This window comes from Oculina patagonica, unplaced genomic scaffold (genome assembly GCF_052425735.1).
Source record: "Oculina patagonica isolate OP01 unplaced genomic scaffold, crgOcupat unplaced3, whole genome shotgun sequence".
In the NCBI taxonomy this organism is placed as follows: Eukaryota; Metazoa; Cnidaria; class Anthozoa; order Scleractinia; family Oculinidae; genus Oculina; species Oculina patagonica.
The window spans coordinates 636,784-649,141 of NW_027558145.1; the positions used below are offsets into that span (position 1 = coordinate 636,784).

A 12,358-nucleotide genomic window follows, 5' to 3' on the forward strand; every position below is an offset into this window, starting at 1 on the left:
GTGTTCATTTTGTTACTAACTTTCATCTTTTCTTTTTCTCCTTAGTTTTCCATTAGTTACTAACTTTGATCTTTTCTTTTCTTCTTAGTGTTCCATTTGTTACTAACTTTCATTTTTTCATTTTCTCCTTAGTGTTCCATTAGTTACTAACTTTCATCTTTTCTTTTTCTCCTTAGTGTTCCATTTGTTACTAACTTTCATCTTTTCTTTTTCTCCTGAGTGTTCCATTAGTTACTAACTTTCATCTTTTCTTTTTCTTCTTAGTGTTCCATTTGTTACTAACTTTGATCTTTTCTTTTTCTTCTTAGTGTTCCATTAGTTACTAACTTTGATCTTTTCTTTTTCTCCTTAGTGTTCCATTTGTTACTAACTTTGATCTTTTCTTTTTCTCCTTAGTGTTCCATTTGTTACTAACTTTGATCTTTTCTTTTTCTTCTTAGTGTTCCATTTGTTGCTAACTTTGATCTTTTCTTTTTCTCCTAAGTGTTCCATTAGTTACTAACTTTCATCTTTTCTTTTTCTTCTTAGTGTTCCATTAGTTACTAACTTTGATCTTTTCTTTTTCTCCTTAGTGTTCCATTTGTTACTAACTTTGATCTTTTCTTTTTCTCCTTAGTGTTCCATTTGTTACTAACTTTGATCTTTTCTTTTTCTTCTTAGTGTTCCATTTGTTGCTAACTTTGATCTTTTCTTTTTCTCCTAAGTGTTCCATTAGTTACTAACTTTCATCTTTTCTTTTTCTCCTAAGTGTTCCATTAGTTACTAACTTTCATCTTTTCTTTTTCTTCTTAGTGTTCCATTTGTTACTAACTTTCATCTTTTCTTTTTCTCCTTAGTGTTCCATTAGTTACTAACTTTCATCTTTTCTTTTTCTTCTTAGTGTTCCATTTGTTACTAACTTTGATCTTTTCTTTTTCTTCTTAGTGTTCCATTAGTTACTAACTTTCATCTTTTCTTTTTCTCCTTAGTGTTCATTTTGTTACTAACTTTCATCTTTTCTTTTTCTCCTAAGTTTTCCATTAGTTACTAACTTTGATCTTTTCTTTTCTTCTTAGTGTTCCATTTGTTACTAACTTTCATTTTTTCATTTTCTCCTTAGTGTTCCATTAGTTACTAACTTTCATCTTTTCTTTTTCTCCTTAGTGTTCCATTTGTTACTAACTTTCATCTTTTCTTTTTCTCCTGAGTGTTCCATTAGTTACTAACTTTCATCTTTTCTTTTTCTTCTTAGTGTTCCATTTGTTACTAACTTTGATCTTTTCTTTTTCTTCTTAGTGTTCCATTAGTTACTAACTTTGATCTTTTCTTTTTCTCCTTAGTGTTCCATTTGTTACTAACTTTGATCTTTTCTTTTTCTCCTTTAATGTTCCATTTGTTACTAACTTTGATCTTTTCTTTTTCTTCTTAGTGTTCCATTTGTTGCTAACTTTGATCTTTTCTTTTTCTCCTAAGTGTTCCATTAGTTACTAACTTTCATCTTTTCTTTTTCTTCTTAGTGTTCCATTTGTTACTAACTTTCATCTTTTCTTTTTTCTCCTTAGTACTGTTCCATTAGTTACTAACTTTCATCTTTTCTTTTTTCTCCTTAGTGTTCCATTAGTTACTAACTTTGATCTTTTCTTTTTCTCCTTATTGTTCCATTTGTTACTAACTTTGATCTTTTCTTTTTTTCTCCTTATTGTTCCATTAGTTACCAACTTTGATCTTTTCTTTTTCTCCTTAGTGTTCCATTTGTTACTAACTTTGATCTTTTCTTTTTCTTCTTATTGTTCCATTTGTTACTAACTTTCATCTTTTCTTTTTCTCCTTAGTGTTCCATTTGTTACTAACTTTGATCTTTTCTTTTTCTTCTTAGTGTTCCATTAGTTACTAACTTTCATCTTTTCTTTTTCTCCTTAGTGTTTCTTTAGTTACTAACTTTCATCTTTTCTTTTTCTTCTTAGTGTTCCAATAGTTACTAACTTTGATCTTTTCTTTTTCTCCTTATTGTTCGATTAGTTACTAACTTTCATCTTTTCTTTTTCCCCTTAGTGTTCAGTTAGTTACTAACTTTCATCTTTTCTTTTGCTCCTTATTGTTCCATTAGTTACTAACTTTCATCTTTTCTTTTTCTCCTTAGTGTTCCATTAGTTACTAACTTTGATCTTTTCTTTTTCTCCTTATTGTTCCATTAGTTACTAACTTTCATCTTTTCTTTTTCTCCTTAGTGTTCCATAAGTTACTAACTTTCATCTTTTCTTTTTCTCCTTATTGTTCCATTAGTTACTAACTTTCATCTTTTCTTTTTCTCCTTGGTGTTCCATTTGTTACTAACTTTCATCTTTTCTTTTACTCCTTAGTGTTTCATTTGTTACTAACTTTGATCTTTTCTTTTTCTTCTTAGTGTTCCATTTGTTGCTAACTTTGATCTTTTCTTTTTCTCCTAAGTGTTCCATTAGTTACTAACTTTCATCTTTTCTTTTTCTTCTTAGTGTTCCATTAGTTACTAACTTTGATCTTTTCTTTTTTCTCCTAAGTGTTCCATTAGTTACTAACTTTCATCTTTTCTTTTTCTTTTTAGTGTTCCATTTGTTACTAACTTTCATCTTTTCTTTTTCTCCTTTGTGTTCCATTAGTTACTAACTTTGATCTTTTTTTTTCTCCTTAGTGTTCCATTTGTTACTAACTTTGTTCTTTTCTTTTTCTCCTTATTGTTCCATTAGTTACTAACTTTCATCTTTTCTTTTTCTTCTTAGTGTTCCATTTGTTACTAACTTTGACCTTTTCTTTTTCTCCTTAGTGTTCCATTTGTTACTAACTTTGATCTTTTCTTTTTCTTCTTATTGTTCCATTTGTTACTAACTTTCATCTTTTCTTTTTCTCCTTAGTGTTCCATTTGTTACTAACTTTGATCTTTTCTTTTTCTCCTAAGTGTTCCATTAGTTACTAACTTTCATCTTTTCTTTTTCTTCTTAGTGTTCCATTTGTTACTAACTTTCATCTTTTCTTTTTCTCCTTAGTGTTCCATTAGTTACTAACTTTCATCTTTTCTTTTTCTTCTTAGTGTTCCATTTGTTACTAACTTTCATCTTTTCTTTTTCTTCTTAGTGTTCCATTAGTTACTACCTTTGATCTTTTCTTTTTCTACTTAGTGTTCCATTAGTTACTAACTTTGATCTTTTCTTTTTCTTCTTAGTGTTCCATTTGTTACTAACTTTGATCTTTTCTTTTTCTCCTAAGTGTTCCATTAGTTACTAACTTTCATCTTTTCTTTTTCTTCTTAGTGTTCCATTTGTTTCTAACTTTCATCTTTTCTTTTTCTTCTTATTGTTCCATTAGTTACTAACTTTCATCTTTTCTTTTTCTCCTTAGTGTTCCATTTGTTACTAACTTTGATCTTTTCTTTTTCTCCTAAGTGTTCCATTAGTTACTAACTTTCATCTTTTCTTTTTCTTCTTAGTGTTCCATTTGTTACTAACTTTCATCTTTTCTTTTTCTCCTTAGTGTTCCATTAGTTACTAACTTTCATCTTTTCTTTTTCTTCTTAGTGTTCCATTTGTTACTAACTTTCATCTTTTCTTTTTCTTCTTAGTGTTCCATTAGTTACTACCTTTGATCTTTTCTTTTTCTACTTAGTGTTCCATTAGTTACTAACTTTGATCTTTTCTTTTTCTTCTTAGTGTTCCATTTGTTACTAACTTTGATCTTTTCTTTTTCTCCTAAGTGTTCCATTAGTTACTAACTTTCATCTTTTCTTTTTCTTCTTAGTGTTCCATTTGTTACTAACTTTCATCTTTTCTTTTTCTCCTTATTGTTCCATTAGTTACTAACTTTCATCTTTTCTTTTTCTTCTTAGTGTTCCATTTGTTACTAACTTTGACCTTTTCTTTTTCTCCTTAGTGTTCCATTTGTTACTAACTTTGATCTTTTCTTTTTCTTCTTATTGTTCCATTTGTTACTAACTTTCATCTTTTCTTTTTCTCCTTAGTGTTCCATTTGTTACTAACTTTGATCTTTTCTTTTTCTTCTTAGTGTTCCATTAGTTACTAACTTTCATCTTTTCTTTTTCTCCTTAGTGTTTCTTTAGTTACTAACTTTCATCTTTTCTTTTTCTTCTTAGTGTTCCAATAGTTACTAACTTTGATCTTTTCTTTTTCTCCTTATTGTTCGATTAGTTACTTACTTTCATCTTTTCTTTTGCTCCTTATTGTTCCATTAGTTACTAACTTTCATCTTTTCTTTTTCTCCTTAGTGTTCCATTAGTTACTAACTTTGATCTTTTCTTTTTCTCCTTATTGTTCCATTAGTTACTAACTTTCATCTTTTCTTTTTCTCCTTAGTGTTCCATAAGTTACTAACTTTCATCTTTTCTTTTTCTCCTTATTGTTCCATTAGTTACTAACTTTCATCTTTTCTTTTTGTCCTTGGTGTTCCATTTGTTACTAACTTTCATCTTTTCTTTTACTCCTTAGTGTTTCATTTGTTACTAACTTTGATCTTTTCTTTTTCTTCTTAGTGTTCCATTAGTTACTAACTTTCATCTTTTCTTTTTCTCCTTAGTGTTCCATTTGTTGCTAACTTTGATCTTTTCTTTTTCTCCTAAGTGTTCCATTAGTTACTAACTTTCATCTTTTCTTTTTCTTCTTAGTGTTCCATCAGTTACTAACTTTGATCTTTTCTTTTTTCTCCTAAGTGTTCCATTAGTTACTAACTTTCATCTTTTCTTTTTCTTTTTAGTGTTCCATTTGTTACTAACTTTCATCTTTTCTTTTTCTCCTTTGTGTTCCATTAGTTACTAACTTTGATCTTTTCTTTTTCTCCTTAGTGTTCCATTTGTTACTAACTTTGTTCTTTTCTTTTTCTCCTTATTGTTCCATTAGTTACTAACTTTCATCTTTTCTTTTTCTTCTTAGTGTTCCATTTGTTACTAACTTTGACGTTTTCTTTTTCTCCTTAGTGTTCCATTTGTTACTAACTTTGATCTTTTCTTTTTCTTCTTATTGTTCCATTTGTTACTAACTTTCATCTTTTCTTTTTCTCCTTAGTGTTCCATTTGTTACTAACTTTGATCTTTTCTTTTTCTCCTAAGTGTTCCATTAGTTACTAACTTGCATCTTTTCTTTTTCTTCTTAGTGTTCCATTTGTTACTAACTTTCATCTTTTCTTTTTCTCCTTAGTGTTCCATTAGTTACTAACTTTCATCTTTTCTTTTTCTTCTTAGTGTTCCATTTGTTACTAACTTTCATCTTTTCTTTTTCTTCTTAGTGTTCCATTAGTTACTACCTTTGATCTTTTCTTTTTCTACTTAGTGTTCCATTAGTTACTAACTTTGATCTTTTCTTTTTCTTCTTAGTGTTCCATTTGTTACTAACTTTGATCTTTTCTTTTTCTCCTAAGTGTTCCATTAGTTACTAACTTTCATCTTTTCTTTTTTTTCTTAGTGTTCCATTTGTTTCTAACTTTCATCTTTTCTTTTTCTCCTTATTGTTCCATTAGTTACTAACTTTCATCTTTTCTTTTTCTTCTTAGTGTTCCATTTGTTACTAACTTTGACCTTTTCTTTTTCTCCTTAGTGTTCCATTTGTTACTAACTTTCATCTTTTCTTTTTCTCCTAAGTGTTCCATTTGTTACTAACTTTCATCTTTTCTTTTTCTCCTAAGTGTTCCATTAGTTACTAACTTTCATCTTTTCTTTTTCTTCTTAGTGTTCCATTTGTTACTAACTTTCATCTTTTCTTTTTCTCCTTAGTGTTCCATTAGTTACTAACTTTCATCTTTTCTTTTTCTTCTTAGTGTTCCATTTGTTACTAACTTTGATCTTTTCTTTTTCTTCTTAGTGTTCCATTAGTTACTAACTTTGATCTTTTCTTTTTCTCCTTAGTGTTCATTTTGTTACTAACTTTCATCTTTTCTTTTTCTCCTAAGTTTTCCATTAGTTACTAACTTTGATCTTTTCTTTTCTTCTTAGTGTTCCATTTGTTACTAACTTTCATCTTTTCATTTTCTCCTTAGTGTTCCATTAGTTACTAACTTTCATCTTTTCTTTTTCTCCTTAGTGTTCCATTTGTTACTAACTTTCATCTTTTCTTTTTCTCCTGAGTGTTCCATTAGTTACTAACTTTCATCTTTTCTTTTTCTTCTTAGTGTTCCATTTGTTACTAACTTTGATCTTTTCTTTTTCTTCTTAGTGTTCCATTAGTTACTAACTTTGATCTTTTCTTTTTCTCCTTAGTGTTCCATTTGTTACTAACTTTGATCTTTTCTTTTTCTCCTTAGTGTTCCATTTGTTACTAACTTTGATCTTTTCTTTTTCTTCTTAGTGTTCCATTTGTTGCTAACTTTGATCTTTTCTTTTTCTCCTAAGTGTTCCATTAGTTACTAACTTTCATCTTTTCTTTTTCTTCTTAGTGTTCCATTTGTTACTAACTTTCATCTTTTCTTTTTTCTTCTTAGTACTGTTCCATTAGTTACTAACTTTCATCTTTTCTTTTTTCTCCTTAGTGTTCCATTAGTTACTAACTTTGATCTTTTCTTTTTCTCCTTATTGTTCCATTTGTTACTAACTTTGATCTTTTCTTTTTTTCTCCTTATTGTTCCATTAGTTACCCACTTTGATCTTTTCTTTTTCTCCTAAGTGTTCCATTAGTTACTAACTTTCATCTTTTCTTTTTCTTCTTAGTGTTCCATTTGTTACTAACTTTGATCTTTTCTTTTTCTCCTTAGTGTTCCATTTGTTACTAACTTTGATCTTTTCTTTTTCTTCTTAGTGTTCCATTTGTTACTAACTTTCATCTTTTCTTTTTCTTCTTAGTGTTCCATTTGTTACTAACTTTGATCTTTTCTAATCTCTCCTTAGTGTTTCTTAGTTACTAACTTTGATCTTTTCTTATCTCTCCTTAGTGTTTCATTAGTTACTAACTTTGATCTTGTCTTTTTCTCCTTAGTGTTCCATTTGTTACTAACTTTCATCTTTTCTTTTTCTCCTGAGTGTTCCATTAGTTACTAACTTTCATCTTTTCTTTTTGTTCTTAGTGTTCCATTTGTTACTAACTTTGATCTTTTCTTTTTCTTCTTAGTGTTCCATTAGTTACTAACTTTGATCTTTTCTTTTTCTCCTTAGTGTTCCATTTGTTACTAACTTTGATCTTTTCTTTTTCTCCTTAGTGTTCCATTTGTTACTAACTTTGATCTTTTCTTTTTCTTCTTAGTGTTCCATTTGTTGCTAACTTTCATCTTTTCTTTTTCTCCTAAGTTTTCCATTAGTTACTAACTTTGATCTTTTCTTTTCTTCTTAGTGTTCCATTTGTTACTAACTTTCATCTTTTCATTTTCTCCTTAGTGTTCCATTAGTTACTAACTTTCATCTTTTCTTTTTCTCCTTAGTGTTCCATTTGTTACTAACTTTCATCTTTTCTTTTTCTCCTGAGTGTTCCATTAGTTACTAACTTTCATCTTTTCTTTTTGTTCTTAGTGTTCCATTTGTTACTAACTTTGATCTTTTCTTTTTCTTCTTAGTGTTCCATTAGTTACTAACTTTGATCTTTTCTTTTTCTCCTTAGTGTTCCATTTGTTACTAACTTTGATCTTTTCTTTTTCTCCTTAGTGTTCCATTTGTTACTAACTTTGATCTTTTCTTTTTCTTCTTAGTGTTCCATTTGTTGCTAACTTTGATCTTTTCTTTTTCTCCTAAGTGTTCCATTAGTTACTAACTTTCATCTTTTCTTTTTCTTCTTAGTGTTCCATTAGTTACTAACTTTCATCTTTTCTTTTTTCTCCTTAGTACTGTTCCATTAGTTACTAACTTTCATCTTTTCTTTTTTCTCCTTAGTGTTCCATTAGTTACTAACTTTGATCTTTTCTTTTTCTCCTTATTGTTCCATTTGTTACTAACTTTGATCTTTTCTTTTTTTCTCCTTATTGTTCCATTAGTTACCAACTTTGATCTTTTCTTTTTCTCCTAAGTGTTCCATTAGTTACTAACTTTCATCTTTTCTTTTTCTCCTTAGTGTTCCATTTGTTACTAACTTTGATCTTTTCTTTTTCTCCTTAGTGTTCCATTTGTTACTAACTTTGATCTTTTCTTTTTCTTCTTAGTGTTCCATTTGTTACTAACTTTCATCTTTTCTTTTTCTTCTTAGTGTTCCATTTGTTACTAACTTTGATCTTTTCTAATCTCTCCTTAGTGTTTCTTAGTTACTAACTTTGATCTTTTCTTATATCTCCTTAGTGTTCCATTAGTTACTAACTTTCATCTTTTCTTTTTCTCCTTAGTGTTCCATTAGTTACTAACTTTCATCTTTTTTATTTCTTCTTAGTGTTCAATTTGTTACTAACTTTTATCTTTTCTTTTTTCCTTAGTGTTCCCTTTGTTACTAACTTTCATGTTTTCTTATTTCTCCTTAGTGTTCCATTAGTTACTAACTTTGATCTTTTCTTATCTCTCCTTAGTGTTCCATTAGTTACTAACTTTGATCTTTTCTTTTTCTTCTTATTGTTCCATTAGTTACTAACTTTCATCTTTTCGTTTTCTCCTTAGTTTTCCATTAGTTACTAACTTTCATCTTTTCTTTTTCTCCTTAGTGTTCCATTAGTTACTAACTTTCATCTTTTTTATTTCTTCTTAGTGTTCAATTTGTTACTAACTTTTATCTTTTCTTTTTTCCTTAGTGTTCCCTTTGTTACTAACTTTCATCTTTTCTTATTTCTCCTTAGTGTTCCATTAGTTACTAACTTTGATCTTTTCTTATCTCTCCTTAGTGTTCCATTAGTTACTAACTTTGATCTTTTCTTTTTCTTCTTATTGTTCCATTAGTTACTAACTTTCATCTTTTCGTTTTCTCCTTAGTTTTCCATTAGTTACTAACTTTCATCTTTTCTTTTTCTTCTTAGTGTTCCATTTGTTACTAACTTTCATCTTTTCTTTTTCTTCTTAGTGTTCCATTAGTTACTACCTTTGATCTTTTCTTTTTCTACTTAGTGTTCCATTAGTTACTAACTTTGATCTTTTCTTTTTCTTCTTAGTGTTCCATTTGTTACTAACTTTGATCTTTTCTTTTTCTCCTAAGTGTTCCATTAGTTACTAACTTTCATCTTTTCTTTTTTTTCTTAGTGTTCCATTTGTTTCTAACTTTCATCTTTTCTTTTTCTCCTTATTGTTCCATTAGTTACTAACTTTCATCTTTTCTTTTTCTTCTTAGTGTTCCATTTGTTACTAACTTTGACCTTTTCTTTTTCTCCTTAGTGTTCCATTTGTTACTAACTTTCATCTTTTCTTTTTCTCCTAAGTGTTCCATTTGTTACTAACTTTCATCTTTTCTTTTTCTCCTAAGTGTTCCATTAGTTACTAACTTTCATCTTTTCTTTTTCTTCTTAGTGTTCCATTTGTTACTAACTTTCATCTTTTCTTTTTCTCCTTAGTGTTCCATTAGTTACTAACTTTCATCTTTTCTTTTTCTTCTTAGTGTTCCATTTGTTACTAACTTTGATCTTTTCTTTTTCTTCTTAGTGTTCCATTAGTTACTAACTTTCATCTTTTCTTTTTCTCCTTAGTGTTCATTTTGTTACTAACTTTCATCTTTTCTTTTTCTCCTAAGTTTTCCATTAGTTACTAACTTTGATCTTTTCTTTTCTTCTTAGTGTTCCATTTGTTACTAACTTTCATCTTTTCATTTTCTCCTTAGTGTTCCATTAGTTACTAACTTTCATCTTTTCTTTTTCTCCTTAGTGTTCCATTTGTTACTAACTTTCATCTTTTCTTTTTCTCCTGAGTGTTCCATTAGTTACTAACTTTCATCTTTTCTTTTTCTTCTTAGTGTTCCATTTGTTACTAACTTTGATCTTTTCTTTTTCTTCTTAGTGTTCCATTAGTTACTAACTTTGATCTTTTCTTTTTCTCCTTAGTGTTCCATTTGTTACTAACTTTGATCTTTTCTTTTTCTCCTTAGTGTTCCATTTGTTACTAACTTTGATCTTTTCTTTTTCTTCTTAGTGTTCCATTTGTTGCTAACTTTGATCTTTTCTTTTTCTCCTAAGTGTTCCATTAGTTACTAACTTTCATCTTTTCTTTTTCTTCTTAGTGTTCCATTTGTTACTAACTTTCATCTTTTCTTTTTTCTTCTTAGTACTGTTCCATTAGTTACTAACTTTCATCTTTTCTTTTTTCTCCTTAGTGTTCCATTAGTTACTAACTTTGATCTTTTCTTTTTCTCCTTATTGTTCCATTTGTTACTAACTTTGATCTTTTCTTTTTTTCTCCTTATTGTTCCATTAGTTACCAACTTTGATCTTTTCTTTTTCTCCTAAGTGTTCCATTAGTTACTAACTTTCATCTTTTCTTTTTCTTCTTAGTGTTCCATTTGTTACTAACTTTGATCTTTTCTTTTTCTCCTTAGTGTTCCATTTGTTACTAACTTTGATCTTTTCTTTTTCTTCTTAGTGTTCCATTTGTTACTAACTTTCATCTTTTCTTTTTCTTCTTAGTGTTCCATTTGTTACTAACTTTGATCTTTTCTAATCTCTCCTTAGTGTTTCTTAGTTACTAACTTTGATCTTTTCTTATCTCTCCTTAGTGTTTCATTAGTTACTAACTTTGATCTTGTCTTTTTCTCCTTAGTGTTCCATTTGTTACTAACTTTCATCTTTTCTTTTTCTCCTGAGTGTTCCATTAGTTACTAACTTTCATCTTTTCTTTTTGTTCTTAGTGTTCCATTTGTTACTAACTTTGATCTTTTCTTTTTCTTCTTAGTGTTCCATTAGTTACTAACTTTGATCTTTTCTTTTTCTCCTTAGTGTTCCATTTGTTACTAACTTTGATCTTTTCTTTTTCTCCTTAGTGTTCCATTTGTTACTAACTTTGATCTTTTCTTTTTCTTCTTAGTGTTCCATTTGTTGCTAACTTTCATCTTTTCTTTTTCTCCTAAGTTTTCCATTAGTTACTAACTTTGATCTTTTCTTTTCTTCTTAGTGTTCCATTTGTTACTAACTTTCATCTTTTCATTTTCTCCTTAGTGTTCCATTAGTTACTAACTTTCATCTTTTCTTTTTCTCCTTAGTGTTCCATTTGTTACTAACTTTCATCTTTTCTTTTTCTCCTGAGTGTTCCATTAGTTACTAACTTTCATCTTTTCTTTTTGTTCTTAGTGTTCCATTTGTTACTAACTTTGATCTTTTCTTTTTCTTCTTAGTGTTCCATTAGTTACTAACTTTGATCTTTTCTTTTTCTCCTTAGTGTTCCATTTGTTACTAACTTTGATCTTTTCTTTTTCTCCTTAGTGTTCCATTTGTTACTAACTTTGATCTTTTCTTTTTCTTCTTAGTGTTCCATTTGTTGCTAACTTTGATCTTTTCTTTTTCTCCTAAGTGTTCCATTAGTTACTAACTTTCATCTTTTCTTTTTCTTCTTAGTGTTCCATTAGTTACTAACTTTCATCTTTTCTTTTTTCTCCTTAGTACTGTTCCATTAGTTACTAACTTTCATCTTTTCTTTTTTCTCCTTAGTGTTCCATTAGTTACTAACTTTGATCTTTTCTTTTTCTCCTTATTGTTCCATTTGTTACTAACTTTGATCTTTTCTTTTTTTCTCCTTATTGTTCCATTAGTTACCAACTTTGATCTTTTCTTTTTCTCCTAAGTGTTCCATTAGTTACTAACTTTCATCTTTTCTTTTTCTTCTTAGTGTTCCATTTGTTACTAACTTTGATCTTTTCTTTTTCTCCTTAGTGTTCCATTTGTTACTAACTTTGATCTTTTCTTTTTCTTCTTAGTGTTCCATTTGTTACTAACTTTCATCTTTTCTTTTTCTTCTTAGTGTTCCATTTGTTACTAACTTTGATCTTTTCTAATCTCTCCTTAGTGTTTCTTAGTTACTAACTTTGATCTTTTCTTATATCTCCTTAGTGTTCCATTAGTTACTAACTTTCATCTTTTCTTTTTCTCCTTAGTGTTCCATTAGTTACTAACTTTCATCTTTTTTATTTCTTCTTAGTGTTCAATTTGTTACTAACTTTTATCTTTTCTTTTTTCCTTAGTGTTCCCTTTGTTACTAACTTTCATGTTTTCTTATTTCTCCTTAGTGTTCCATTAGTTACTAACTTTGATCTTTTCTTATCTCTCCTTAGTGTTCCATTAGTTACTAACTTTGATCTTTTCTTTTTCTTCTTATTGTTCCATTAGTTACTAACTTTCATCTTTTCGTTTTCTCCTTAGTTTTCCATTAGTTACTAACTTTCATCTTTTCTTTTTCTCCTAAGATTTCCATTAGTTACTAACTTCGATCTTTTCTTTTTCTTCTTATTGTTCCATTAGTTACTAACTTTCATCTTTTCGTTTTCTCCTTAGTTTTCCATTAGTTACTAACTTTGATCTTTTCTTTTTCTTCTTA

At 28.5% G+C, this 12,358-nt stretch overlaps 1 long non-coding RNA gene across 1 annotated transcript; it reads right to left on the minus strand.

Moving 5' to 3' along the window:
* Positions 1-4,760: 4,760 nt before the first annotated feature.
* LOC144640438 (uncharacterized) lies at positions 4,761-12,084 on the minus strand. The gene is made up of 3 exons (XR_013568370.1): positions 9,280-12,084; positions 5,700-9,102; positions 4,761-5,434 (listed from the first exon to the last, which is right to left on the minus strand). It is a non-coding gene; the product is annotated as an uncharacterized LOC144640438 (long non-coding RNA).
* Positions 12,085-12,358: the final 274 nt, after the last annotated feature.